The sequence below is a fragment of the Rattus norvegicus genome, chromosome 13, assembly GCF_021556685.1.
Source record: "Rattus norvegicus strain SHRSP/BbbUtx chromosome 13, alternate assembly SHRSP_T2T, whole genome shotgun sequence".
NCBI lineage: Eukaryota > Metazoa > Chordata > Mammalia > Rodentia > Muridae > Rattus > Rattus norvegicus.
Window position 1 is genome coordinate 82,787,384 of NC_141546.1, and position 27,617 is coordinate 82,815,000.

Sequence of the window (27,617 nt, forward strand, 5' to 3'; positions counted from 1 at the left end):
TATGAAGCACAGAAATATTAATTGCCTGATACATATAAAAAAGAAAAAGAAAAGGAAAGAAAGAAAATGGTTTATTTTTGACTAGGGAAAATTTTGGATCATTCTTTCGAATTAGCTGGGTTTCTTTGCTGCGGAACCTTCCAGGGACTTTAAGATTGTGATGTGTGTTGTTAATTTCAGAGAAGGAAATAGAATCTGTCACTTTTTCTTGGGTTTCATATGTATGTGTGGGTGAGCATATGTGATGTTTATCACATATGGTAAAGTTTCCTGAATGTATTTTGGGAAGTCCTAGCTGACAGAAAAACTTGTGAAAAATAAAAGATTGTAAAATGGTGCAAAAAAGAAAAATCTGTGTGCTGTGGTTGAGTCTCAGAAAGGGCACTGTAAGGCATGGAGAGGGATCTACAGATATATAGCTGGGTTGGTCGCTGTGTGGGGCAATAGCTGAATCTAGGGATGAGCTATGTCTGAACCATCAATGTCACAGAGAAAAACAAAAACAGAGCTCCTCTCTATGGTCTGATTCAGTCTGTGCATGTATGTCAGCAGGCATCAGCCAGCATGCCTGTCGGGTGGGCTCTGGATTGGCTTTCTTGGCACACAATGGGTTTCTGTACATATATGTAATAAATATTTTGTGTTGACTATTAAAAATTATGTTCCCTGATCTATAAATTGGTTGATTTACAATATCAGTCATAAACATTACAATGTTTTTTTGGGGGAGGGGTAAGTGTGCTTTATCTAAGTGAGCATCTCTATATAATTGTCTGAAGAAGTCTGAGGTGGTTTGAACAGGAAGCATGGTCTGAACTGAGGAACTGGAACATTTCTCCTCCCCAACCCTTTCTTTTTTTTTCTCCTACTTCTTTTCCTTCTCCTCCCTTTCTCCTCCTCTCTTCACACAGCTTATTTCTCTATGACAACTGCTTCCCAAGAGCTTGGACATCAATCACATAGCCCTCAGTTGATTTGGGAATATCATGATAAACTAAAACTAATCTTCCAGTCCCAATATTAAATTCTCAGGGTGGAAAGTCAATGGACCATTATCAAATCAAACAGCTCATGGCTATATGTAGAGTCAGAAAGTCATGTAGAAAGCACATAAACACCAACTAGGATCACCACTGTTGGCTGTGTGATGTTCTTAAAGAGCTTGGACAGTCTCCACAAGTCCATATGCTACAAGACAGTTCTCCAATGGTTCTTCAAGTGTGTGTCCTTGGTCACCTCACTCTATCTCCAATAAATATTTATGTTGCACATTTATGGGATACTTTGTCATGAACAAGTTGTATCTGTTGTACTTTAATGAATAAAGCATGGAGATTTGGATACTAGGAAGACATAAAAAATCATTTATATACTCTATAGGCGGAAACTTAAATTTCCTATCAAGCAAACAATACAGGATGCTACCCTACCATTCCATTTTCTTCATTTCTTCCTTATGTAGCCAGACTGAGAGAAGATATGATGTGAATTGCCTGAGGATTCTGCTCAACAAGAGGAGAAATATTACAGACTTAAATTCAGGTGGAACTTGATAGATTAGAGAATTCCGGACCCTTCCTTTTACATATGAGAAATCGGAAGCTCTGGGTTTAAGAGTTGACTCAGTGGTTTGTGCTTGCTGTACAAAGATAAGGCCCTCAGTTAGAGTCCCCAGAACACAGATTAATATTAGGCAAGGTATGGGTGCATCTGCAATCCTAGTATGGCTACAGTAGAAAGGGAAGTGGAGACAGGAGAATTCCCAGAATTTCTTGAGCTTTCTTGATCATGTAGTATGATCATCAAGGAAGAGAGGCTTTCTCAAAGTATAAAGAAAAGACCAATATCCGGGGTTGCCCTCTGACTTCCACATGTAGGTTAGAGCACATAGACACACACACAGATGAATGCTTACACAATACACACATACACACATTGTATACACACACTCAGAAATGCACAGAGAGACAGAGATGGGGAAGGGAAAGAAAAAGAAAAGAAAAAAGAGACAGAAGTTCAGTATGCAGAAGCAGAAGCTTTTTGTCCCAGGTCACACAGGTAGGCAGTGGGTCTTATGTGGATAACATAGTTTTTTTTCTTTAATTGTGTTGATTATTTCTAAGCTTTTTCTCTGACATTGTCTATGTCACCGAAGTGTTAACTCCAAATTGCATTGAGCCTCTCCCCTGCTCCTTTCTTTCCCTCCTTATTTTAATTACAGGATTGGGGACTACTTTGCCTTGAGTTTCTCTAAGAAACAATGCATGTTGACAGTAATTCTTCCAGCAAAGAGGCGGGGAGAGGCAGCATCTGGTTTTAAATACTGTTAGCACAATGGAATGAAGGCCCTGGTGAATTTACACAGACCTTCAGCATTCACACAGTCCAAGGGAGCCTTTGGGATGGATGTCTTTTCCCTCGTCTCTTTTGGTGGCTGATCAAGAGGCACACATTTTCTGAAGAAAATGATTTGGTTTTGGACAATGGCTCTTAAATTCTGCAATGGTCTGAAGGGCTATTTGGCAAGTTGAAGCTTAACACTGGATTGTCTGTGAAATTATGGACTGTCTCTGTTCTGTTCCATGTTTTTGTGTGAATGTTATTTGAGTCCAGCATCTTTCTCTTCCTTTTTTGGTCGCCTCATGCTCTAGCAATGCATTTGTTCCCAGATATTGTCAAGGAAAATGGCCAGAAAGCAAATATAACAAGCACAACAGCTCAGAGGTGGAAATTTTATTACATTTTCCTTAACATGGCCCAGATGAAAAAAAGAACCAACAGTGCAATGCCTTAAAGTTTCTTTGGCTCAAATTCCTGAGACAAAGCTCACAAAGAAAGACTATGTGCTCAGTTCACAACCAGAGGGACCGGTGGTACCCAGGCTGCCCTCCGCTGTGCTCATCTGCACACACGGGGGCTGTATCCCACTCCTCTCCAGACAGAAGTCACTTGCTCATCAGTGCCCACACTTCTGGCCCGTGTAGGCCATGTGTGGGCACGTGTGCGTGGAGGTGGAGAAGTGTATGGGGACAACCTTGGGGTGTTGTTATTTCTTGGGTGTCATCCACTGTGTCATTTGAGATAGGTCCTCTCACAGAATGCACATTATCAATTGAGCTGTCTCTCTGGTCCCTTTGTCCTCAGGTCTTAGAGCCACATAGACCTACTGTTACCACAAAGTCACAAATTCTTTTCAGCTCATTTTCGTGCAACTGTCATTATCATAACTGTCATTATCATGACAAAGTGTATGTGTGTGTGTGTGTGTATATATATATATATACACACACACTTTACAGGTTGCTCCTAAGTGTTCTTTAGTGTCCTAGAAGTGACAACATAAGAAGGTTCACTTGTCTGTTTGTATACTAGTCCATCCAGGCTTGTGCCTCAGTTTCCATTTTCATCTCCTTCCCCTTCTCCATGAAGTATTGTTTCCTCTTTGTTTGTTTCAAAATCCTGAAGTCCCAGATAAATACATTTAATCAAAATAATTCCTTTAGGTGGATTGACAAAGCACAGAAAAATAAGGATTGTTTACTTTAAGATACTTTTGGATTCCTAGGGAGGGTAGGCAGATTACAGTTCTACACAGTTCTGGAGTCTTCAGTTCTGTGGGCTCAGAAACCTCAGTGTAGGGGAAAGAAAGAGACTTAGATTTTGAAAAATAATAAATAATTTACCACTGTGAACCCACTTTCCCCTTTGAGTTGAATATAAACTAATTCATATGTGGACAGTGTCTGCTGGAGGGACCTCTTGCTTCATTTCCTTGTATCCTTTGCCCATCTCCTGCCGTCCAATGTTTGGTTTAAAATGATGCCAAACATTTGGGCGGTTGGCTGGATTCTCCGCTTTTCCTCCTCCCAGATGTTTGCAATCCCGTGGACAGTGTCAAAGATTTGTTTATTATCATCCAACATGTAATCATGCTGGGTCTGCATAATCTTCTTCTTCCAGATGAAAACTGGAAAAGTCAGTCAGTCATCCAGATGTCTCCAAATGTCTGGGTGTTTGTCACTGCCAAAGAACATCTGGATGCCTGCACATTTTTTTTTGTTGTTGTTGTTTCATTTCTTATTCATGTCTTTGGCACAGTCACAGTCTTGGGTTTAGTTGCTTGGGATACAACAGAATAAATATCCTAATGAAGATGGGTAGATATTTAACAGAGATATGGTCGCAGTTTTCCTGGAGTGAAAATTTAAGGTCTAAACAAATGGAAAATTATCTCTGAGGGAGTCGCCAAGAGAAATTGTATGGTGACCGCCTTGAGTTCTCCCTAAGGCCTGTTATCATTAGGAGAGTTGAGAAGTTGTGTGTCATCCGCCTTTATTTGAAGGAGGAGCCCAGGGATGGAAGACACAACTTGAGAGGGAAAGAGGGAAAGCTGGCACCCCTTACAGTCTCAGTCATAAACCAAAATTATCCGTCATAAACATAAGCAGATATCTGGATAAAACTGAGGAATGCTGTCTGCTCTTTGGCAACTGTAGAGTGAGAGCTTCGGCATCCTTCCACTCCTGGCAGCTTATTCCCCTAGATCAACATGGCCACTGTACAAAGGAAGCAAGGGTACAAGAAGTGAATGGTTGATGGTTAAGGTCATGACCTTCAGAACCAGATATTTATGTCACATGTCTTGTCTTTAATAGCGTCCATTTGGATTATTGCAAGGATTAAACGAGACAACACATTTAAAGAACTTGCACAATGCCTAGCCTGTCATGAATCACCATAAAATAAATTCAGGGTAGAGATAATAGTCCTTCTTTGAAGGCTACATCGAGTGTTGAATTCAGAACCACGTTGGTTCTTAACTTGGAAGTTGCGTGGAAGAGATTAGAAAATAGGGTAGAGAGTGAGGACCAGAGAAGGAGATCCAAATTTGAGATGTTCCCCTGTGATTGGGGGTGGGTGGAATCAACTAGCAAAGCAGGCATCACCAGACCTGTCCTGAGAGTCAGGAGAGCAGCATTTCCAAAAAGGAGTGATTATCCTTTCTGTTATCCTGTCTGGTGTCATTTGTAGCTGGTGATGTGACATGGGGAACTAGGTTAAGAGCCTTATACTGGATACTATATTAGTTACAATTCCTTCAGAAGAAAATGTGGAAATGACAGAGCAAATAAAAGTGGCTTAGTTAAGAGATGAAGGACCAAGCACAAGGGTGCGTGTCTGTAATCTCAGCACTTTGGAGGCTGAGGTAGGAGGATTACAAGTTTGAGGCCAACTACACCTAGATATTGAGTGAGGTATAGACCAGCCTGGGACGCATATTAAGACCCTGTCTTGAATATTCACACATACATGCATGCAGATACATGCACAATACACACACATGTAAACACACATACATACAAGTACATATGTATTTACACACACACACACACACACACACACACAGTAGGAGAGTCAGGGAGGGAAGACATAGGGGGAAAAATGTTACCATGACAGCTAAAAGGCCTGGCAGATGATATTTAAAACCGTTGTGGAAACTTTGTAAACCATGGAAAACAGCTCTCAGAAGATCACCCCACCCAAGGAGCATCATTTATTTATCAGACTCTGTCAAATATTGGCTGAGTCTTTTCCAGGGTCAAAGAAGGGATATTGATTTGCTAGAACTTTTGGTATGTGCTGTAGAGAAAATGTGAGCTCCTGTGGCCAGAGCAGCACTTGACTCTGTAGAAGGGCAAACACCGCAGTTGGAAGTTGAGCTCACAGGCATGGAGCAAAGGCAGGTCTGGGGAGTGGTGCAAACTCAGGCTAGACTGCAGGGGGCTGAAGAATGAGTTAAAAGGTGGGGGGAGTGGCAATAACATGTGCTAAGCATGTGTCTGAGTCTGTCAAGTTTGCAGAGGATGAAGTGATTAGATTATTGTCCAGTTGTGAGTCAAGAAGAGGTGTTGAAAATGAGATGTTCTTCCTTAGAGTCTGCCTCTCTGGTAACTGTAGTGGTTCTACAGAAAGGGAGTCTACTGACTAGAGACAGCAAGAGTGAGGATCCAGCCAAGAAGTGAGACGATAGGGGCCTGTGCTCATAAAAGGGGTTGGCTTTACAGGGCAGAGGTCTGTGCTCTGTGTGTGTGTGTGTGTGTGTGTGTGTGTGTGTGTGTGTGTGTGTGTGTGAACGCAGAGTAGAGATGGGGGGATATGGACATAAGGAAGAGTACATTTCTGTTGTTTCTTTTTCTTTTTTCTTTTTTTCTTTTCCTTTCTTTCTTCCTCCCTCCTTTTTCCTTCCTTCCTTTCTCTCTCTCTCTCTCTCTCTCTCTCTCTCTCTCTCTCTCTCTCTCTCTCTCTCTCTCTCTCTCTCTCTCTCTCTTTCTGTGGATGAATCTCCAGGTAAGGTTACAGTATAAGACAGTGGGCAGGGGATGTGATGTGAGGTGGACTGAGGTTTGAAAAAGTGGTTAGCTCAGAAAGGGAAACAAAGCCCTCAAACTTTACCCCATTTTCTGTCCTCTCTCTTTACAAAAACAGGCCAGTCCCCAGAGTGTTTTCTTGCCTCCTTGAGAGGGATGGTTGCTTTTGTCCCACCGCCCACACTCCAGAGTCACATTGAAGCAGACACCCTACTACTTCCTGTTGGTAGCTATTTCCACTGCACTGAAACATTTCCCTAGAGGGAGAAGGGAACCTCCTATGACTCAGGAAGTAACGAAAGATCAAAAGGTTCAGAAAGATTCTGAAACTCACAGAGTCCCTCCCCAAGGTCACCAAAACAGCTTTTTCTGCTGGAGAGAGGAGAGTCTTCCAATAGCAGAGCTGCCTGCCTGTCACAGAGGGCCCCAGAGCTTTCGCCGCTACATCACCCAGAGTGCACTGTGCTTCTTGATGATGGGGTTTTCCAGGGTACCTCTCACCTTTGCTCCTGCAGATACCCCAGCAGACTCTCTGATCTAGACTTGGAAGGAGTCATTGCTTTGGTTGGTCACTGGTGTGTTATCTCGGCTGAACAAATATTTATTCATGTCTCTTCAGGAAGTTACACAGTGCTCTTCATTGTCACAACCAGACTGTTGATCTTTTGTTTTTCTACGTCTAAAAATGTTTTTCACATTCTGAAAGGGCTGTATCAGAATCATTTACCACAGCCTGCACATTTTTTTTTCTCATGACTGATTCTGTGTTATTACTTCCTCACTATGGGCTGCAGTGCTGCAAGGCTTTATGGGTAAGTCAATATCTAGCATCTGCTTTGGCCTCATGTTGCTTTCTCCCTGATCCTGTTGCCTCGGCTTCTCAGCTTGAGTCTTGCTATTTTTTTCTATTTCAGAGAGATTGGTTCTCCACACTTTAATTGAAGATGCCACTCAGTGTTCAGGCATTTCTGTCTCTATGCAGATGAAAAATAAGAAAGAACCACCATGTTCTAGGCCTTCTGGGTACTTCCTTATTTGAAGCATTTTCTTCATAGTCTCATTTTTAAATTATTCTTCATAGTCTTCATAGAAGGAAGCACCTTATTTTAAAATTAATTGATTTACTTTACATCCCTGTTGTAGCTTCCCCTCTCTCCTCCCAATGCCTCCCTCTCACCTTCCTTGACACCCCCCCCCCCATCCAAGGATATGGACCAACCTTAGCATTGACCAAGTTACAGTAAGACTAGCAGCGTCTTCTTCTCCTATTGAGGCTGGACAAGGCAGCCTAGTTAGGGGAAAGGAATTCAATAGCAGGCAACAAAGTCAGAGACAAGAAGCCAGCATCTAACCCGTGTGTGTTGTCCACTGTAGAGCCCTGTTTCATTTTCATCTGGATTGCGGTGGTTTAATCCTCTTTCAAATCTACCCCTGAAGTGTCAGTTAAATGGGCATTGCTCCTAACTAGCTTCTCGACTGCTATACAAGCTCAGTCCTTGTACCACAGCTTTCCTAAAGCCTCATATCCACATGTTGTCTTTGTTTCTAGCATTATTTAAAAGACATGGTCTAGGATATATATAGCTGCCACTGGAGCCTTTATGGTTTGTCACCAACAGTCCTTTCTTACAACCATTTCCCAGGATCTCAGACCCTTTCTGAATGAGGATAGCTATGTATCTTGGTGGGATTAGGTGTGGTCCCTAGGAGAAGGGATGATGGGGACAAATACCTTCTCCTTCTTCAGAGTAACCCTACAGAAGGGAAAAGATAGCCAGCTGTCTGGCTTCACTAAAAATCAAAGGACAGGTGGGAAAAGGCCTGGTTGCGTTTTTGTATCTTCTGTTAGCCAATTTCTGGTCCTGATGAAGTCATATTAGCTGTGAAGGCTGACAACTCTTCCCTTAGCTGGTCTCTGGCCCCTAATGGAGTCATATTAGCTGGGAAGGATGATGATTCATTCTGGGTCAGAAGTTCCCTCTCTGGAATTAAGAACAGCGGAGGTCAGGATCCCACTGACGCAGCATGTTGAGTTGGCAGGCTAGTACTACAAAGGGCCATGTCGGCCCCTGATTCATAGCTGTGTCGTCTCTTATCTGTGAAACAGGGCTAATCAGAACAAGTGTGGGAGGTTTATGAAGTGGTAGGATGAAACAGTGCTGAGATTTGGTACCATGTAAGACTCCTAACCCAGTGGGGTGCACGGTAGGTATTCCTTATTGGCTCATTGTTATGAGTCACATGTCACACAGCCAACGCGCCCTGCTAACAAAAGCCTTTCCAAGTCTGTCTTCGTGAAGTCTTCTCTCTATCAGCTCATCTTGCCGAGTGTCGGAGATGACAAGCCCATTCCTAATAAGTAACTAACGTAGAGATGAGATGCAAATCCAAGTCTACCGATCTCAAAGCCTATGGCTTTCAACGCTTCATCCCGAGTCTTTGATAACCTTTTGTAGGTGTTTGCATCTTGATGCTTTGATGGCAGTGCTGGGAGGCTACCCAAGCCACAGAGGACCCTCCCTGCCACTGCCTGCTAGAAAAGCAAGTGAGCTTTGCCAGGTTGGTCTCAGGGGACCCTGAGAGGGACTTCTGTTGCTTCTCCTGATCACAACATGGTATAGCTAAACTTGCCGAAGTGATGCTATGTGAGGTGGTTCCATCAGACGTTGTTTGCGCTCCGTGCAAGAGAAGCATTTCCGAGAACACACTAAGCTAAGGCTGTTTGTTCCATTATTAATGGAAACTGAGAAGCAACCTTACCCCGAGGCAGCGTTGTCACTCAGATCATTTATGTCTTGTTTTAAGACTAAAAGTAAATTCACAGGCAATTGGGAAAAATGAACAACCGCCTTTTAAAAAAAAATCATTCTAGGAAGAGATCTAGTATTGAGAGTATATGAGTACGGAAGGAATAGAATTCCTGGTCTTCTGGGCTTTATTTCAATTTGTTTAGATAGAGGATAAATCCACACAATAGCTTTCATTTTACTTGGGCGAGAATAAAAAAGAAACTGGCCAAAAAGAAACTTTCTCCTACCAGTATCAATACTCATTGGAGCAAATGCGTTAAGACCTGTGAATAAACTCGCCCCCAGCCATTTCCTCTTCCCATGGCACCATAGCAACAAGGGCATTGTGGACACTTTAGAAAAATAAAGGCAACAACAACAAAAACAGAGTTGCACTGTATCGACATTTTCTTTTTATTAAAGTGCCTATATTGTCAGATGATTTTAACAATGCATTCGGATTGGATATGGTCTGGTCTTCATTTACATGTCTTAGTTCTATGAAAACCACGAGCTCCTGTGTATAGTCCTGTAGTTTAACACAGGATGCCTTGGGATGCTCAGCGGTGTCTGAAGAGGAGGATGAGGCAAGTACCAGAGAGGAGGGGGTTTCCCAAAGGAAAAGTAATACATATATGGACCCAAAATAAAACGGCACAGTGAATGAAATTCCAAATCTTATTATCCCTGAATGGACTGGCTATGAGAATTCTAGTCTTTTTCACAGAGGAAGGAAAGAGCGGCCTGGGTTATGCAATTCACCTGATCAACAACACGGAATCCCTGTGTGCCAGGCTGGATTGTAGAAATTGCAGATATGGTAATAAACAATGCTGTTTTTTGAGAACTTGTTCTCTACCAGATGGAGACTGGCCACCAGCCATTAAGAGTGTGTTTAAAAGTAATTCTGGGGGATTAGCTCTGCCCTCTTTGTTTCCAAATCATGCCAGGGGCATTACACCACTCCAGCCTGTTTTAGCTCCTGCATAAATGACATGGAGAACTAATGTATTTATTAATACGCTGCAAGCCCTATAAACGGGACAGATACCCATCTACTCTAGCCCTACTATGCTAGCTTGGCCACTTCCCAGCTCTGTGTGGTCCTTTACCTGTAATCTGAGTCTTGCGCAGGCTTGCACTGTTCCGTAACTGTCCACATGGCTACCCCTCCTGGTCCCTCTACCTGACCTCTCCACCTTCCCTCCGTCCCTCCCTCCCCCCACCACCCCTCCCCACAATTGGGAGCAGAAATCCACTCTATACTCTTTAGCCCTGTTATTGACTGAATCAGTTCTTTATTAACTAATGAGAGATGATGGGAAACAATCTTTACATAACATTGAAACTGGTGATGCTTGACCATGCCAATGTCTAGACTGCAATCAGATATCGGGCATAGAAATCAGCATGTGAATTCACAGTGCATAAAACCATCTCCCAGCAAGAGTGTTTGTCTTAAATGCTACTGCTGAAGAGGGAAATAGAGGAGAAGAAGGTGAAAGGGGGGCAGTTTAATTTTAGGGAGACTGAAAGTTGAACTGAGCAGCTATTTTGGCTAACATCTAAAGCAGCCATTATCTCATTCTCTAGATAGGTGGGGGAGGAAATACTAGGCAGGGCCCATGATGAGTAGAGTATTTCTTGGGCGAGAGTGTGGCCCTGGTAAGGTGAGAGACATTCAGAGAGACCACGTGGCTGGAGCAAAGGAGGATGACAGAGATGTGAAAGGATTGGAGGGACCCAGGTCATGTGGGAACACAAGGGTTGCTGGGAGGATACTGACTTTAAGAGTAAGTTCAATGAGAAGCCATTGAGGAGTTGTAGAAGAGGAAGATGAGCTGCGTGTGGCTGTTTGTGAAGGAGAAGCTAACAATAAATGTCAAAGAGCTAGAGTGTCTAAAGGTCAGAGAGACCATCCAGGAGGCTAGCACAGGAACAGTGGGATGGGGTGTTAGCAAGTCACAGTCAATGAGGCCAGATCTGATAGAGAATGGATGTGATTGAGCAGTCAAGTTTGAGTACAGATTTATCTTCAAAACTTGCACATATATCAATGGGCAAATAGATTTAGCATCCCAAATTTTAATGTAATGTAATTTTTACTTTAATATCAATATTGTCCTTTTAAAGCATATAACTTGGTTATTATTAATATATTCCTAGAATGGAACAAACAATGCTGTTATCTAATCCTAAAATACTTTCATCACCCCAAATGAAATCTATAACCACAAGTAATATCCCCTACCCTCTCTTGCCACCACCAGCCCCTGGACATCACTAAGCTGATTTTGTTCTTTCTGGATTTGCCTGTTAGATATTTCATTTTAATGTGATCATAAAATATAATGCTTACAAAGTTCATTCATGTTATAGCCCATGTCTCTGTTTCTTCATTTTAGCTACCAAGTAATATTCCATTATATAGATATATCATATTGTGCTTATTTATTTCATAAGTTGATGGAACTTTAAAATGTCTGTTGCAATCATAATGCTGATACAAACACATGTGTCAATTTTTTGTGAATAATTCCACATTCTTTTGGGGTGTGAATAATTTCATACATACATACATATGTTGTGTAAAATTGTATCGTTTTACTTTGAATTTCTGTAAAATTCAAATTTGCTTATTGTCTTTTATTTGTTATGTGTATGAGTGGTGTTTGACCACATGTAAGTGTGCCACATGTATGCATTGCCCAGGGAGCCCAGAAGAGGAACTGAGAATCCTTGGAACTGAAGTTGAAGACAGTGTGAGACACCGTGAGGGTGCTGCTAACCACTGAGTCATCTTTCCACCCATGCTTCCTGTCACTTCTATATGTATTCTAAGTCTTTGTTCATTTTTAAAGTTGGGCTATTTATATTTTCATTGTTGAGTTGAAAGAGTTGTAAATCTCAGCTATATTCAACCTCTATAAAATATTTTCTTCAATTAAATGGTTTTTCTTTTCATTTTCTTAATAGAAGACTTTGAAGTAAAAGCCTTTTAAGTTTTTGCTTGTGTAGTTTTAAGTTGTATCTTTTCCCTCCCCTTTCTTCTCTCCAATCTATTTCATGTACTCTTCCCTTACTCCCCCTCAAAATCATGGCCTCTTTTTCTTCAGTTGTAGGTGCTGTGTGTGTGTGTGTGTGTGTGTGTGTGTGTGTGTGTGCCTAAATATTTAAATATGTTAGTTTACACTTAGTGTGTGCCTAAATATATAAATACAACCTATTGAGTTCATTTAATTCCTCCTGTTTAATATTACTGTATGTTTATGATTTCAGGACTGGCCACTTAGTATTAGATAACCAAATAGAGGGGCTCAACTCTGAGGAATGGTTTTTCCCACTTTCAACAAACATTCCTTAGTTAACTATCATTTTTTGTCTAGGTGTGAAATCTTGTGAGATTTCTCCTTTCCATGTCAGCATGGCTACTGATGTTGTCCTTGCTTAGGCAGCCATATTGGGGAGGTGTCAAGGGTGAAGCTTCCTTATCATTTCTGGGAGTCAATATCACAGTAGTCTTCCTGATCCTCTGGCTCTCACAGTCTTTCTGACCCTTCTTCTGTGATGCTCCCCGCCTGAACATTAAGAGTTGTGTTGTAGATGGTTTAACTGGGGCTGGGCACCCCAGGGTGGCTTGTTTTCTGTATTTTAATCAGTTATAGTTTTTTTGTATTGTAGAGAGAAGTTTTTTAGATGAAAGCTGAGAGATATACTTATCTGTGGAAGGTGTAAAGGAGAATACTTAGAATGCTATTAGAAATTATGCTGATTTAATAAAGTGGTGGTAGTGCATTCTTTAACATCCGTGGCATCTCTGACACCAGGAGTTTGGCTAGATTTTCAGTATCATGTATGATTCCTCTGATTCACTGGCTTCTAAGTTCAGTTAGAGAGCTGTTGCTTACAACTAAGCTATGGCTGCCATTATTAGACCCTTAGGCTTATTGTGATGTGATAATTGTCTTCATAGTAAATTTTTTATTGATTTTGATTAAACTCTGACTTATCTACTTTGTTTATTTCTATTATCATCTAAGATTTTTGTCATTTTGCTTTCTTTTTATACTTTAGCCTCTGATCAATTTTGGGTTTTTACTTTAAGAACATGGTTGAGGTAAGCCTTTTACTGGTTGGCGTTATGCCAGTGAGGCTGGGAGAGCTTCCTATCACCAAGTGTATCTCTGATGGTATTTCTGGAGGACATTAACGTTTGAATGGATAGACTGAATCAACCCACTGGGAGTCTATGCAGAACAAAAAAGTGAAGAAAAAGGTGACTCTATCCTCTGCCTGATGGTGTAAACTGGGAGACTGATTTGCTCTCACTGTGTCTCATTCTTGGGTCTTCAACTTGGATTGGACTCTGTTCCGCACTCTCCAGAACTTACACCTGTAGCTACTCCACCATTTGGTTTCCCCAGGTCCCCAGCTTTTAGGTGGCATTCATGACACTTCTCAGCCTTTATAATTCTGAGTTTATAGAAAAGAAACATTTTCATATCAAGTTGGCATATAAAACTATCCTGCAACCCCTACCTCACACCACATATTTATTCAATGTAAGTACAGATACATGGATTATGTGAAGGCAGAACCTTGGAAACCTGTTTTGTAGTTCCTGTGGCCATCTTGATTTCCTTCATAAATACTGGGTTGTTTTTTTTGGGGGGGGGGGCTATTGTGATCCTCTGGAAATAGCCAACATTATAGTCACCAGTCATCATACATTGAATGGGAGCCTACAAATATATCAAACATTCCATTTAAGGACTGGAGACCCAAGTCCAGTGAATTGACACACTAGAAGGCAGTGATAGACAATGTAAACTCAAAATACTCTAATGTGGGATGCCATAAGGTAGAGTTGATAATGCTGAAGCAGATGCATCACTTAGTAACATCATCTTTGAGAACGATGTGCGCACATCCGCGGACAAAGTTTTACTCTCATAAGGGAGTGCTAAGACCTTTACGAGACACGTTTGGCGAATCTGACGGACAGTAAAATAGATGAGGAAGCAAACAGAAGCATCATGCTGGGTACTGCTGGCACAGAATGCATAATGGACACTCAAATTCTTTCCCTACTCTTTCTAATTCTATGGCTGCTCAGAGGTGGGGCTACAATGTTCCATATGAAGTGACAGTTTATCCTCTTCTCTAAGAAGACTGGCTTGGACATTTCTATATAACAGTAATTAATTTGGGGTCAGCTAGTCATGAGACTCAATTAGAGGATCTCAGAAAACATTTGAGGAAGACTTCTCTTCTCCTAATAAAATAAAGCCTTTATTTCCTTTCCACCCTTAGCTATGGTTCTGTGAGGCTGGGGATGCATCTGCCCCATTGCATACATGAAGTAAAATATCACTGGTGCCTTGAAAATGGCAGATCAACAATGACAGGGAGAGCTGAGGTTTGTAATGACGTGACTGAGTGCTTGGACCAGGCTTGGAGCAGGTAAACTTTGGGATTATTGAGACACAGCATATAAAATGCTCACTCTCTGTTGGATATTCATGGTTTTTAGGCAAAAAAGAATTCTAACCATATGCTAGCTATATGTGAGAGTATTGGCTTTTGCAGATGTTAAAATGGGAAGGCAGTGGAGGGTTGTAAGTAGGGGAGAAATATCCTTTGATTTACAACTTAAACATTTCTCTGAACACTAGTTAGAGAATGGATTTCAGTTAATAGGGAAGAGAAGTTAGGAAGATCCTGTAGGAGTCTATGGTTAGATGCGCTATGAAATAGGGCTGGAAAGGGATGCAAAGATTTGAGTTTCCTTGGAGATGGTGTTGGCAGAACTTTTGGGTGGGTCTTTTTTATGTGGTGTGTAAGGAGAGAGGTGGATCTACATCTGTGGCCAGAGGTGGCGTTTTCTCTGGTTTCCCATCCATCATCAAGGGAAGTCAGGGTAGGAACCTGTGAGAGAGAAATCGTAGAGGAATGGTGCTTGTTGGCTGGCTCTCTAAACTCATGGTTAGCTAACTTTATCATAAAGTTGAGGCTCATCTCCCCAGAGTAGAGCCCACCAGTAGTGTCTGGGACCTCACAGACAGGCCTACAAACCATCCAGATAAGACAATTAGCTGAGATTCTTTTCAGGCATTGATAGGCTATGTTGAGTTCGTAGTCAATGCTAACTTGGAGAGTATTAGAGTAGAGAGGACTTGGAGACTTGGCAGACGAGGTCTATTTGGGTAAAGTGGATGCATCTATTGGGTATCAAGCAAAAGAGAAAGGGCTCAGTATTTTGAAGGATGTGAATAAAATCACCTGGTGTGTTGTAAGACCCCATAGTGGCCTTACCTCAGGGGCGCCACCCACAGAGCCCACATTGACAAAGTGACCGCTGCAATAGCGTGAGGGTATAAGGTTTTTAATCCACTTGCTCATTCATTCAGAGAGAGGCAACCCCAAACCCAAAAAGCACACAACTTTTATTTGTTATAGAGGGCAGACTTCAGTAACAGAGTTAGCTGGCCTATTCTCATTGGTGGTACACAGGACAAAGGATCTGGTCAGGTATTGGCTTGCCTGCTCAAGGGGCTCTTCTTGGTTCAATTAATCACTTTCCTCATCCAGCCCTACAGCTGGCCTTGAAGAATCACTGGGAAAGGGCTAAGTTGGCACGTCCCTTAGAGGGGGGGTGAGCTGAGAAGTTGGGCAGGGTCAGGATGACATTTTGTAGAAATTACCACAGGGAGGGGTAGGGGGTCTTTCCGAGAACAGTTGTTTTTGTTTTGTTTTGTTGTCTTAATTAACTTAGTCAGAATCTTGATCACCAAAACTTTATCATATCACTGGATATCATGATGTCAGATGTATCTCTCAGAAAGGTCACAAGTTTGTCATAGGCATCCTGACCACCAGATGTATTTCTCAAAACCCTGTTTTGATAACTTTGTTTCCCATACCTATGAAACTTTGAAACTATTTCTTCACTGGGAGAATATAGAGAGGTGAAGAAGATTCAGGGCAAAGTCAGCGAGTGTTTTGATGTTTGAAAGTGTTTGATGAGACAGAGAGAACCTAGCAGGGAGCAATCAAAGGGACTTGAGAGAAAATGGCCAGTGGGTCAGGCAGTAACCCAAGAATGATGATTTATCAAGCCCACACAGGACTGTTTCCCAGAATCAGGAGTAGACACCTATGCCAAGTGTGGCTGCAGCAATGAGAGAGGGAAACTGGTCATTTGCCTTGAAAAGATTAAAGTCAAAGACAATGGCTTGGGGATCCCACTCAAATCAAATGCTGGCCTTAGACCAGGGGCTCTGCACTTCTGAAAAGGACAAGGTTCCTAGTGTTTAAGCCACACTCCAGGCATGAACAGAGGTCAAGTTTCAGCGCAGTAATGGAGGACAGAGATAAAGAGTTGGAAAGAGTATAGGAATTTAAGAATCCCTGACTAGGGAAGACGCTTGGTGAGGGATCAGCCCCACCCTTTCCTTTCTTTCCTGTCCACTCCTTTAGCATGCTAGCTTGTCTAGCATCTACATTTGCCTGGAGATCTATGCTCTTGGTTGTGACCCCTGAGTCTGAATGCTGTAATTCTTGAGAGAGGATCAGACTTATGCTGCGAACCCCTATGCTCCCAGCCCTAGGGCTAGACAATACAATGACCTTGGTACTGGAGAGGCAGAGTATATGACCTTCAAGCTTCTGTGACCTTTGTATGCTTAGCACACTGCTGAAGGCATCAAAGTGCAGCTTTTGGATGGCTGCTGCTGACATTCTTTCCACTGGCCCTCAGAGCAGTTATTTTTGTTACGGGATATTTTATGGGCAATACAACATATAAATAAATACGCAAGCTGTGTGTTCCTATTGCAATCCTATCTTGCAGTCTCTTTATAGTGCATTTTTCTACTCTTGTTTTTCCACTTTCCAAGGCCCTGGTGTTAGAATGTTTGCCTTTAAATATCAGTTTCACATTCACAATAGCTATGAAACCTTGACCATTCAATTCTCTTGACTACCAGTTTCTTCACATAATAGGCAAAAAGACACCACTAACTATTAAGAGAATTATGCTAACACACACTTTCACACACACAAGTACATGTTAACACACTCATATACTCACATATTTGCACACTCAACACACAAACACACATCCATGAACTCATACACATATACTCATATAAAAACATTCAAGAGCACACTCACATGCACACATGCACTCACTCACCCACTGCTTACACATTCAAAAACACTTGCACTCACATGAACTTACATAAACAAACTCACAAACATGTTCCTACACACTTTCTCTGGCTCTCACATACAGGCTCACATCAACTTCACATTTATGCAAGCACATATTCACATACACTCATACATATATTTACATAGATATAAACACTAACACAAACACAGTCATAACATGTTATCTCATATACTCATATATTCACACGCATATAGGCTTACACACACATTTATTTAATTCACCAACACATACACATATACACACTAGAACTCTCCTGTACATACTCACCATATGCACACATACCCATTCACACTCACATTAACAACCACACCTCCACACACCATACACACTCACACAAAAACACAATCACAGAAACATATTTCTACACACATTCACACACTCCCAATCACATGCATTCACACCCCCATACACCCTCATACCCATGTACTTACATGCATACACTCATACACACTTAAACACAGTCATATACTCACAGATGTTCACACATACTCAAATTGCCATATTTATACACACACTCATATATTCTCGGACTTGATCAGATATGTACACACACTCACACACCATCACACTCACACAGGTTTACCAATACTGGTTACATTTACATACACTCACACCCTTAGTATAGTGCTGCCATAGAGCAAGTCTGTACCTTGACTACTTTTGTGGGTTCAAATCTCATGCCCTGCTTGGCCCTCAAAGTTCTGTCTCCTCACTCTGGTTCCCAGCGCATGGTCTGTGTTCCCCAGCAGTGTTATGTGGACCACAGTCTCAGGCTGTAGCATATCTTCATAATTCTATGGTTGTTCACCCATGGGGAGTTTGGTGAGGTGTATGGTGTCCCACAAAGCTTTTCTGATCTCATAGAATTGGACTCACTTAAACCTGTTAAAGACTGAGCTTCCCAGACAAAGACAATTAGATAGGTTCAACCTAGCACTGCTGTCTGTCAGTCTTTTGAGTGTCTGTCCTGATAAATCCAGGTGGGGGAAAAAAAAACAGAACAAATGGTTTCCATTTCGGGTGCTGGCTTGACCCAGTGGTCAAGGCCTTGGTTATTTTGCAGAGGGCAATCTGGGACAAACCTTTCCAGAAAGACACAAATAAAGGAAAAAGATGGTCCTGTCGTTCATTGTAAATGCTGGCTGAGTGCATCCAAGCCACAGTAATAGCTGCCGCTGGCTAATGGCTAATTGGGGCTTTTCCTGGAACTTGCTTTGTCAATGTGCCTGTGGAGATTGAAACCTTTTTCTCATACCCAGATAGTTAACTTCATAAATTTCTAACATTTAGGGAAGGCAAAAAATAAAAAAAAAAAGAAAACAAACAAACAAACAAACAAAAAATCCTCTTTCTGGAGAAGTTGGGGGCTCAGTTCTGAGGAAATGAAGAAGGACATTAACATCTGTTGGTGGCTCCATGGCTATGCCTTCCATGGATATGTTTTTTTGGGAAGTGGGTGGTATGTGGCAAAAAGGAGGGGTGACTTGCTTGATTCTGAAGCAAAGGCTGTGGGCAGGGTCAGAGGACAGAGAGGTCAGGGAGCCTGTAGGTCCAGGTGTCTTAAGCATCTTACAAATGACAGGTATGTGTCAGAGAAGTAGAAGGGCATCTCTATGTAGCAGAGAAAAACATCCAAACAGGAATTCATTAACATATTGAATTAAAACATTAGTAATTTTGACATCTCCCTACTGCCCTTAAGACCCCAATTTCTGCTTCATGTAAGAGACAATCTTCCAACTATCCCATTCCCTGCCCTGAGGTGTGGCTCCGGGACTCTTAGGATGGGAGACCTCTTTCCACTTGTGAATCTGACACAACATAAAACACGGGCTTAGGGAGTGTGTCTCGAGTTCAGTGTGCTTTCCAATAGCTTTCTGATGGAAAAACGTTAGGCAAATGCTAAAATGTCAAACTCCATTTTATTTTCTCAAAAGTAGGAAATGGTATGTCCGTAAGATGCTCTAATGGTTCCAGGATCTCTAGGCTAAAATTTTGGAGATTCTCTTAAAAATACAAAAGTCTTTATAGAAAGGGAGCAAGAGAAAACAGGGAGGACAGACAAGAAAGAATAATGCTCAACTATGAATAAAGTACATCACATTCACGTGTGAAAAATGTTGTAGGATTAGTTCATACAATTGATAGAATAAAAAGTGGGAAAATACCTGTTGGGGGCCACCCCCTCAACACCAGGCCAGGAATGCTTTGGGGATTAGAGCAGAGTTCAAAGTCATTCTAGTTTGCATCTGTTACTGTGACAAACACCATGAAGCAAAAGCAACTTGGGGGAGAAGAGGATATGTGTATATGGCTTACTCCTCCTATAAAGTCCATTGTGAAGGGAAGTCCGGACAGGAACTCAAGTGCAGGAGCCTCAAAGCAGGAACCAAAGCAGAGGACATGGAGGAATGCTGCTTACTCTCCATGGCTTGCTGTCTTATACAAACTAGGACCACTTGCCCACGGATGGTGCTGCCCACAACCAAGAGTAGGCTGGGCCATTCCAAGTCATTCATTAGTTCAGTACCTCACAGGTGTGCCCACAGGCCAATCCACTGAAGGCAGCTCCTTATTTGAGGTAACCCTAATTTGGGTCAAGTTGGTAAAAATCAACCAGCACAAGAAAACTAAAGTTATCTTAGGAGAGCCACAGTGGATAAAACTACACTAAATACTGTTTTCCTTCTTTAAAACATAACAGCTAGAAACTGAAGATTTTCTTTGCTCGCTGACCAGTTTACATGGCTTATTTTCATATGCATACAAATGATGCCTTATCAACTTAAGTAAGATTCAATTCACTGATGCTGGTGTGGGAAGAACATTATAACACACACACACACACACACACACACACACACACACACACACACTTTGGGCATCTCATAGATACCCAAGAGGAAACCCCAGTCAACTCCCCAGAATGTTCCTCTTTCTGTCCCCAGCCAGTGTCACCACTTTCAGTAACATCCATTGTCATCACCAACATGGCCGCCACCATTTCCAGGCACTGGTTCCATTGTCTCCCGTCAGACATTGCTGACTCTAGCATATCACTGTTGGGGCATTCTCCCATTTTCAGACAGACCTTGAAACCTGCCAGGAATTGCAAGAATCATAAAGATAATTCATCTGTACAATGTATCTTGGTTAAATGAGAGATTGTCCATTTTAGTCCTCTAAGAAGGACCTAATACAGTTTAGCTTCTGCCCTCGAGGCTTACCTACCATTTAGCTAAGCATGTATGTACTTTTACTTATCATTTCTTCTCACTATGGTCCAGTGAGAGAGCATACACCTGGGCTAACGGTGAGGTAGATAGATTTACAGCAATGGGAAACTCTGCTCTGGCTTCTACCTCTACTTGAACACTGTGGCAGAAATCTCACTTTCCTTAATAACTGACCCCTTCTCCCCTAACCCCAGCAAGTTAATCTGGTACCTCACATTCAGCTCAAGGCTACATTTCATAAGCATGCTTTGATAAAGTGTGACAGTGTGACCGAGTTTAAGCCAAAGGTTTAAGGCAGTATTGAAATCTATTTTTATGGTTCTGAGGCAATCCTAGAGAAAATTGCCCTAAAGAAGGGGCATCTCGAACCCAGTCCTCTGGTTAATGCATTAACTTTATGGCTGTAACCAACCAGACAGGCGCAGTAGCGTAAGACAGGTGTTCCTTCCTAGGAACCTGGAATGATTAGCCTTGAAGAAGCAGACAGAGGCTTCTCCATCTTTTTCTCCTTTGTGTGAACAGGAGTGCAAACATGGTAGGAACCCTGTCTACAAGCATAGACAAGACATGTGTGGGTGGCAGAGGAAGCTGATGGAAAACTCATGGAGCTGTTAGTGACTTCCTGAGGTACAGCCAACTCAATAGACTGTCTGGACTGTCCCTGTCTGGACCTTTTCTCTTTAATGTATGTGGTTGCACTTGGGTTTGCTTTGCTATCAGCATGTATCACTGTAACTGCCTTGGCTCTTCCCCCATGTATATAGGCTTTCTTTTAGAATTCCTAGTAAGTGTGAAGGTGAACTCCCAATGGACCTCTTCACTCAGTCACTAAATGCAGCACTGCACATTCTACAGGGAGCAGAGGTTTAGGGTGGGTTTTTGGCTCTGGTCTGGGCCAACTACTCTTAATTACCACTCAAGGTTTCTTATTTATCACTGCAAATTTTTATGTCTTGAAAACCTACTTTTCTTCACAAGTTCAAAAATGTATACCTTTAACAACTCTTTTAAGAACTCTCTGACCCTAGGCTCAAGTGAGCATCTTGGGAAAACCTGAAATTCAAGAACATTCCACAAAGAGATGACAGTGATGGTTTTAGAACAGGCTGAAGGTGGTACCAACCTTTCTCCAAGCCATCAGTAGCAAAAGAATGGCCAGGAACCTGGAGAGGAGTTCTTCTGTTTCTGATGTGGAGGATGGTATGAAATAACTCACTGCTCTGAAGGCCTGTGCATGTTGATAGGCTAGTTTTCCAGCCCATGTATTCTAGAAAACAAAGCTACCCATGGTACTCATTGTTTATATAGATAAACAGAAAACAAGTCAACGGCTAATAGTCAGGTAGCACTCTAGTTTACAGCATGTTTTATATTCCTACCTTACACTTAAGTATATTTTCATTGTTGTTTATTTAGGCGTGTGTGTGTGGGGTGTGTGTGTGGGGTGCATATCCGAGGACAACTGGCAGGAATCATTCTCTCCTTCCACCATCTGTGTCTAGGGAATTGTCCCCAGGCTTGGCAGCAAACACCTTTAGCCAGGAAGGCCTCTCTCCACCCCTTCACCTTACTATGTTTTCATAGGGTTTGTTGCAGGCCACTGTGTTTGAGGTAAGTGATGGGTAAACAAGAGGAGTCAGCTTTGACTACTTCATAGTTCATCCATATATTATATATTGTATTATACTTTATGAATGTATACCAAAAATGTGTCCATTAAAAACAAAAAAGTAGGGGTTGGGGATTTAGCTCAGTGGTAGAGCGCTTGCCTAGGAAGCGCAAGGCCCTGGGTTCAGTCCCCAGCTCCAAAAAAAAAAAAAGTAATAAAGAAACAAAGAATAATTGTGGTATAGATGATAAAAGGGGTTGGACTCATTCATTCCCTCTGCATTACATGGTTTATCACTATTGCATTCCCTTGTTGAAACTGAGAGATTCCCCGCAGTGTACAGATTCTGTCTTTTTCCCCTCCATTTCTTCTTCTCAAAGATTTATTGGACATATTCTGTGTTGGACACATTGTGGTAAATGTGAGTTCAGGCGCTAATAGCAACTGCAATGCTCACTACATTTTGCAGTATCATCCCTGGGGATAATGATGGCAGCCATCTTGAATTGGGCTCCTACTGGATAACAGACACTGCTGTGAATGCCATGTGTGTTATTTCATTTAGTCCTCAGAACAGCGCCATGAGAGTCCAGCACCTTTTCTATTGTGCTGTTGCTGTAGACAAAACCTGAGAACTATGGGGGCTTTGTCAAGGTTTTCCAACTAGTGGTATGTGTCAGGTTTAGGGTTTGAACTAAGCCTTTCTCTTTTTCAGTGAATGATTTCAAGAGATTCGCGGTCCTCCTGAGTCTTCCGGTGCTCTTCCTACCACTTAAGCATGTTAGGATCCGTGCTGGTATGCATGCATTATAATTTACACCCCTATGAATACACAAGGATAATTGATGAATTTGTTTCTTAGTAATGTCTCAGAGATAAAGTGAAATAATTGGCAGAGTAGACAATCCTATGTGGCTTGCACATAAAGATGGTCCTGCCAATTCTCATACGTCACCCCACATTCTCTAGTACCACTCTGTTCTCATTTCGGGACCCTGCATTGGGAAAGGATAAATGTTCAGTAGAGTCTTAGTGCAGTGTACAAGTAACTGGAGAGAAGGAATGGTCCCCTCTTCTTCTCTCATAGTAGATTGTCTCTTTCTTGAAAATAAAGATATTGTCATGGAATACTGTCTTAATTAGGGTTTTACTACTGTGAACAGACACCATGACAAAGGCAACTCTTATAAGAACAACATTTAGCTGGGGCTGGCTTACAGGTTCAGAGGTTCCGTCCATTATCATCAAGGTGGGATACATGGCAGTATCCAGGCAGGCATGGTGCAGGAGGAGCTGAGAGTTCTATATCTTCATCTGAAGGCTGCTGTCAGAATACTAGCTTCCAGGTAGCTAGGATGAGGGTCTTAAAGCCCACACCCACAGTGACACACCTACTCCAACAAGGCCACACCTACTCCAAGAGGACCACACCTTCTAATAGTTCTCCCTTTTGGTGAATGAATCCTCTTTCCCTAAAAGATGCTTCAGACAAATAGGAGTTGTCATTTTGGAAGACAGCAATTCAGGAAACACTTGGGAGAGGACTTGCCAGAAAGCACTCCAGAGTGACTTTATCTTAAAGCATTGCCGAGGATGAGCTGTTATCAAATTAAATGGCAGACCTTGGTGTAGCCACTCTCCCAATAAAGCACATTTATTACCTTACGAGAGTGACATTCTCCTCCACGGCGAAACAGTAATGTTCAAGGAAATAATTGTGCGTAACGCTGTTAGTCACTGGCATGTGGAACCATTCTCGAGCATTAAACTCAAGTGGCGTCTTTGATGATAATTATAATCATAAAAAGATAGACTGGGTTTTGTTATTATGGAGGGGCTGGTGGAAGAGGAGGAGGAAGGGCATTTCCCTCGAACCTTCTATTACAAGGCCTGAGACTGAAAGTAAAGGCAGTGTGTGTAAACATCCAAACATCCTCATTCTGTCTTGTTGAAATGTGTAACCAAGCTAAATTCCCTGGAGGAAGGAGTGGTGCTTAGCTCACCTTCACTGTGGGAACTGGAATGTGGAAGATGTTACCTCTACACAGACCGTGTACTTTTCTATTACCCAGTCGTCTCTGAGAGCAACACAGAATGAACTAGAAGGCACCATCACTTACTGTGTGTGTGTAGCACTTAAAGATCACCGTATTTTCCACATGAATTGACCTTGTTATTTTTTCTAGTAGCCCTGTGAGTTAGCAATTATTACTCCTTTTTTATAGACAAGGAAATTGAAGGTCGGAGAAGATGACAAAATACAGTATTTTTATAAAACGTAGAGAATCTGAATTTGGAAGGTACTTCAGGAAGGATCCAGTCAGAATCTAGCTAAAATTGCTCTAACTTTATTCAGTTGGATTACATATTATTCACTCAGGACTTATTATTGTTCTATCATAGAAATAAAAGTAGGAATTTTTTGAGGTCTCTGTTCTTTTTTTCTTAAAGATTTATTTATTTACTTTATATATATGAGTACACTTTCACTGTCTTCAGACACACCAGAAGAGGGCATCAGATCTCATTATAGATGGTTGTGAGCCACCATGTCATTGGAGGAACTTGAACTCAGGACCTCTGGAAGAGTAGTCCTGACTGCTGAGCCATCTCTCCAGCCCCGAGGTCTCTGTTCTCGATGATCATCCCTTTGACAGGAGAATCAGCTTGTGAAAAAATGGCTCACAGTATTTTGAAGTGCATGGTACCCAGGAAGGGCATGTGAATACTGTCTAGGCAAGCATTGTTATTCCACTCTGAAGGTTTGAGGGTTAGAATAAGAATAGCCACCATAGACTCAAATATTTGAAGGCTTAGTCATCAAGGAGTGGTGTTTCTTGAGAAGTATTAGGAAGTTACTTGGGAGAAATGTGTTACTGGGGGTGGGATTTGAGGTTTCAAAAGCCCATGCCAGACCCATATTCTCTCTGTGTGTCTGTGTCTGTGTCTGTGTCTGTGTCTGTGTCTGTGTCTGTGTCTGTGTCTGTGTCTGTGTCTGTGTCTGTGTCTGTGTCTGTGTCTGTGTCTGACTCTCTCTCTCTCCCTCCCTCTCTCAGCCTATGGATCAGGATGTTGCTCTCAGCTACTGCCCCAGCATCATGAGTGCTGCCATGCTCCTGCCATGCTCCCCAACATGATGACAATGTACTTAACCTCTGTCATTGTAAGCTAGATCCATGAGTTGCCTTGGTCATGGTGTCTCTTCACAGAAATAGGACAGAAACTAAGACAGAAGGACAGCCACAGGCTCTTAAGGGGCAGAACTCCTTTTTGAAGGATGAGGAAAGGACGATGTCCTGATGGCAAGGCAGGACAGTGCAGGCAGAGGAGCAGTAAGAACAAATGACAGGGACACACTGTAGAAGAGTTGGCTCTAGAAGATCTTGTGGTGGGACAACGGACTGGTGAAAGGAAGCTGGAAAAAAATAAATCACAGCGAGGGAGAACATCTGAAGGGTTGGGAGGATTCAGTGATACAGGTATTTCTCCTGTAGGAAATAGGGAGACTTATAGGCTTTAAGCCAAAGAGCACAATCATAGATTAATCATGACAAAACAGGTCATATTTACTGAGCACTTACCACAGGTCAGGGAGTTTGCTAGATATTCTATGAGCAAGCAAATCAGTTAATCTGGAAGACACATGAGAGAAGAAACCCTTATGACCTCCATTTTGCAATGTGAAAACTAGTAAGGAGTTGGAGTGGACTGCGGCAGCAGAGGTGGGGTCTCCAGCTCTGATGGGCTCAGACGCTTGTTAGAAACATCACGATAGCACTGTGGAAAGTGGGCCTCAATGGAGAAAGGTACTGGTCAGGGCCCTCTCCAGGGATGTCCTTGTTTCTGAGTGGAGGAGGAAATAGCCCTCTTGTTAAAGATTCACATCCTTTTCCAGGAAGCTAAGGGAGAAGTATGACTCTGGTTTTCTTTTTCTTTTTTTTTTATTATTATTATTAACTTGAGTAGTTCTTATATACATTTCGAGTATTATTCCCTTTCCCGGTTTCCGGGCAAACATCCCCCTCCCCCCTCCCCTTCCTTATGGGTGTTCCCCTCCCAACCCTCCTCCCATTGCCGCCCTCCCCCCAACAGTCTAGTTCACTGGGGGTTCAGTCTCAGCAGGACCCAGAGCTTCCCCTTCCACTGGTGCTCTTACTAGGATATTCATTGCTACCTATGAGGTCAGAGTCCAGGGTCAGTCCATGGATAGTCTTTAGGTAGTGGCTTAGTCCCTGGAAGCTCTGGTTGCTTGGCATTGTTGTACATATGGGGTCTCGAGCCCCTTCAAGCTCTTCCAGTTCTTTCTCTGATTCCTTCAACGGGGGTCCTATTCTCAGTTCAGTGGTTTGCTGCTGGCATTCGCCTCTGTATATGCTGTATTCTGGCTGTGTCTCTCAGGAGCGATCTACATCCGGCTCCTGTCGACCTGCACTTCTTTGCTTCATCCATCTTGTCTAGTTGGTTTTCTAAGCACTCCGTTCCCACCTCTGCCCACTTCCACCATCTCCATCCACTTGCCTCTTACTTTTCAAAGACGATGTCTCTGAGACTGCACTGTCAGTCCAACAGCCTTTAAGCAAATCAAGGCTGCTCATCATAGAAAATGGACAACAAGTGGGGTGTGAGGCTACTTCCAGGGCTTAAAGGGAAAGTTAAGGTGATCAGAGAATGTCATACCCTGCCCACCTTACAGAATAGGCCTTAGAAATGCCTCAATTGCACGCCAATTAGGTGTGGGTAATGTAATTGTGGATGTACTGGTTAAACAGATGAAAATGGCTGAACTGTAAATCAGTTTATTTAAATGCATTTTTTGATAGCAGAGAATAGGCACATCATTAGCTTGTAAATGTGTCTAATAAGGCTGCCTTCACTAATATGCCAAAAAGAGTCTAATTAACTTTTTTTTCCCTCCAGTTAGGCAGTAGTCTAAGGATCCCTGATCACATTTTCACACTATCTTTTTAGCATCAGCAAAGCGGCACTAAAACAGCCCCTGTGACATCTATAAAAATGCTAGTTTATAATTAGGACGATCTTGGCTTGAACAATAATGCCGCAATTTGTAGTGATGGCTTCTGTTTCTCTTTAATTTTAATGTATTAGCCTACAATGCTCTGGAGAGTTCTAGGCAGGCTAGTTTCTTTCCACTTCCAAACTTGCTGGCATTGTGTACTTTAGGTTAAGGAAGGAGCAGCAGCTGCAATTTCATTCATTCATTTATTTATCTATTTATCTTTTCTGGTAGAGAAATATTGGTGGAGAAAGCTGAATATAGCATTATCCCTTTGGGGGTACAATGTTGATGCAAACCATGTACAAGAACCCCCAAACAACAGAACCCCCAAACAACAGAACGTCACATTCGGTTCACCTTCT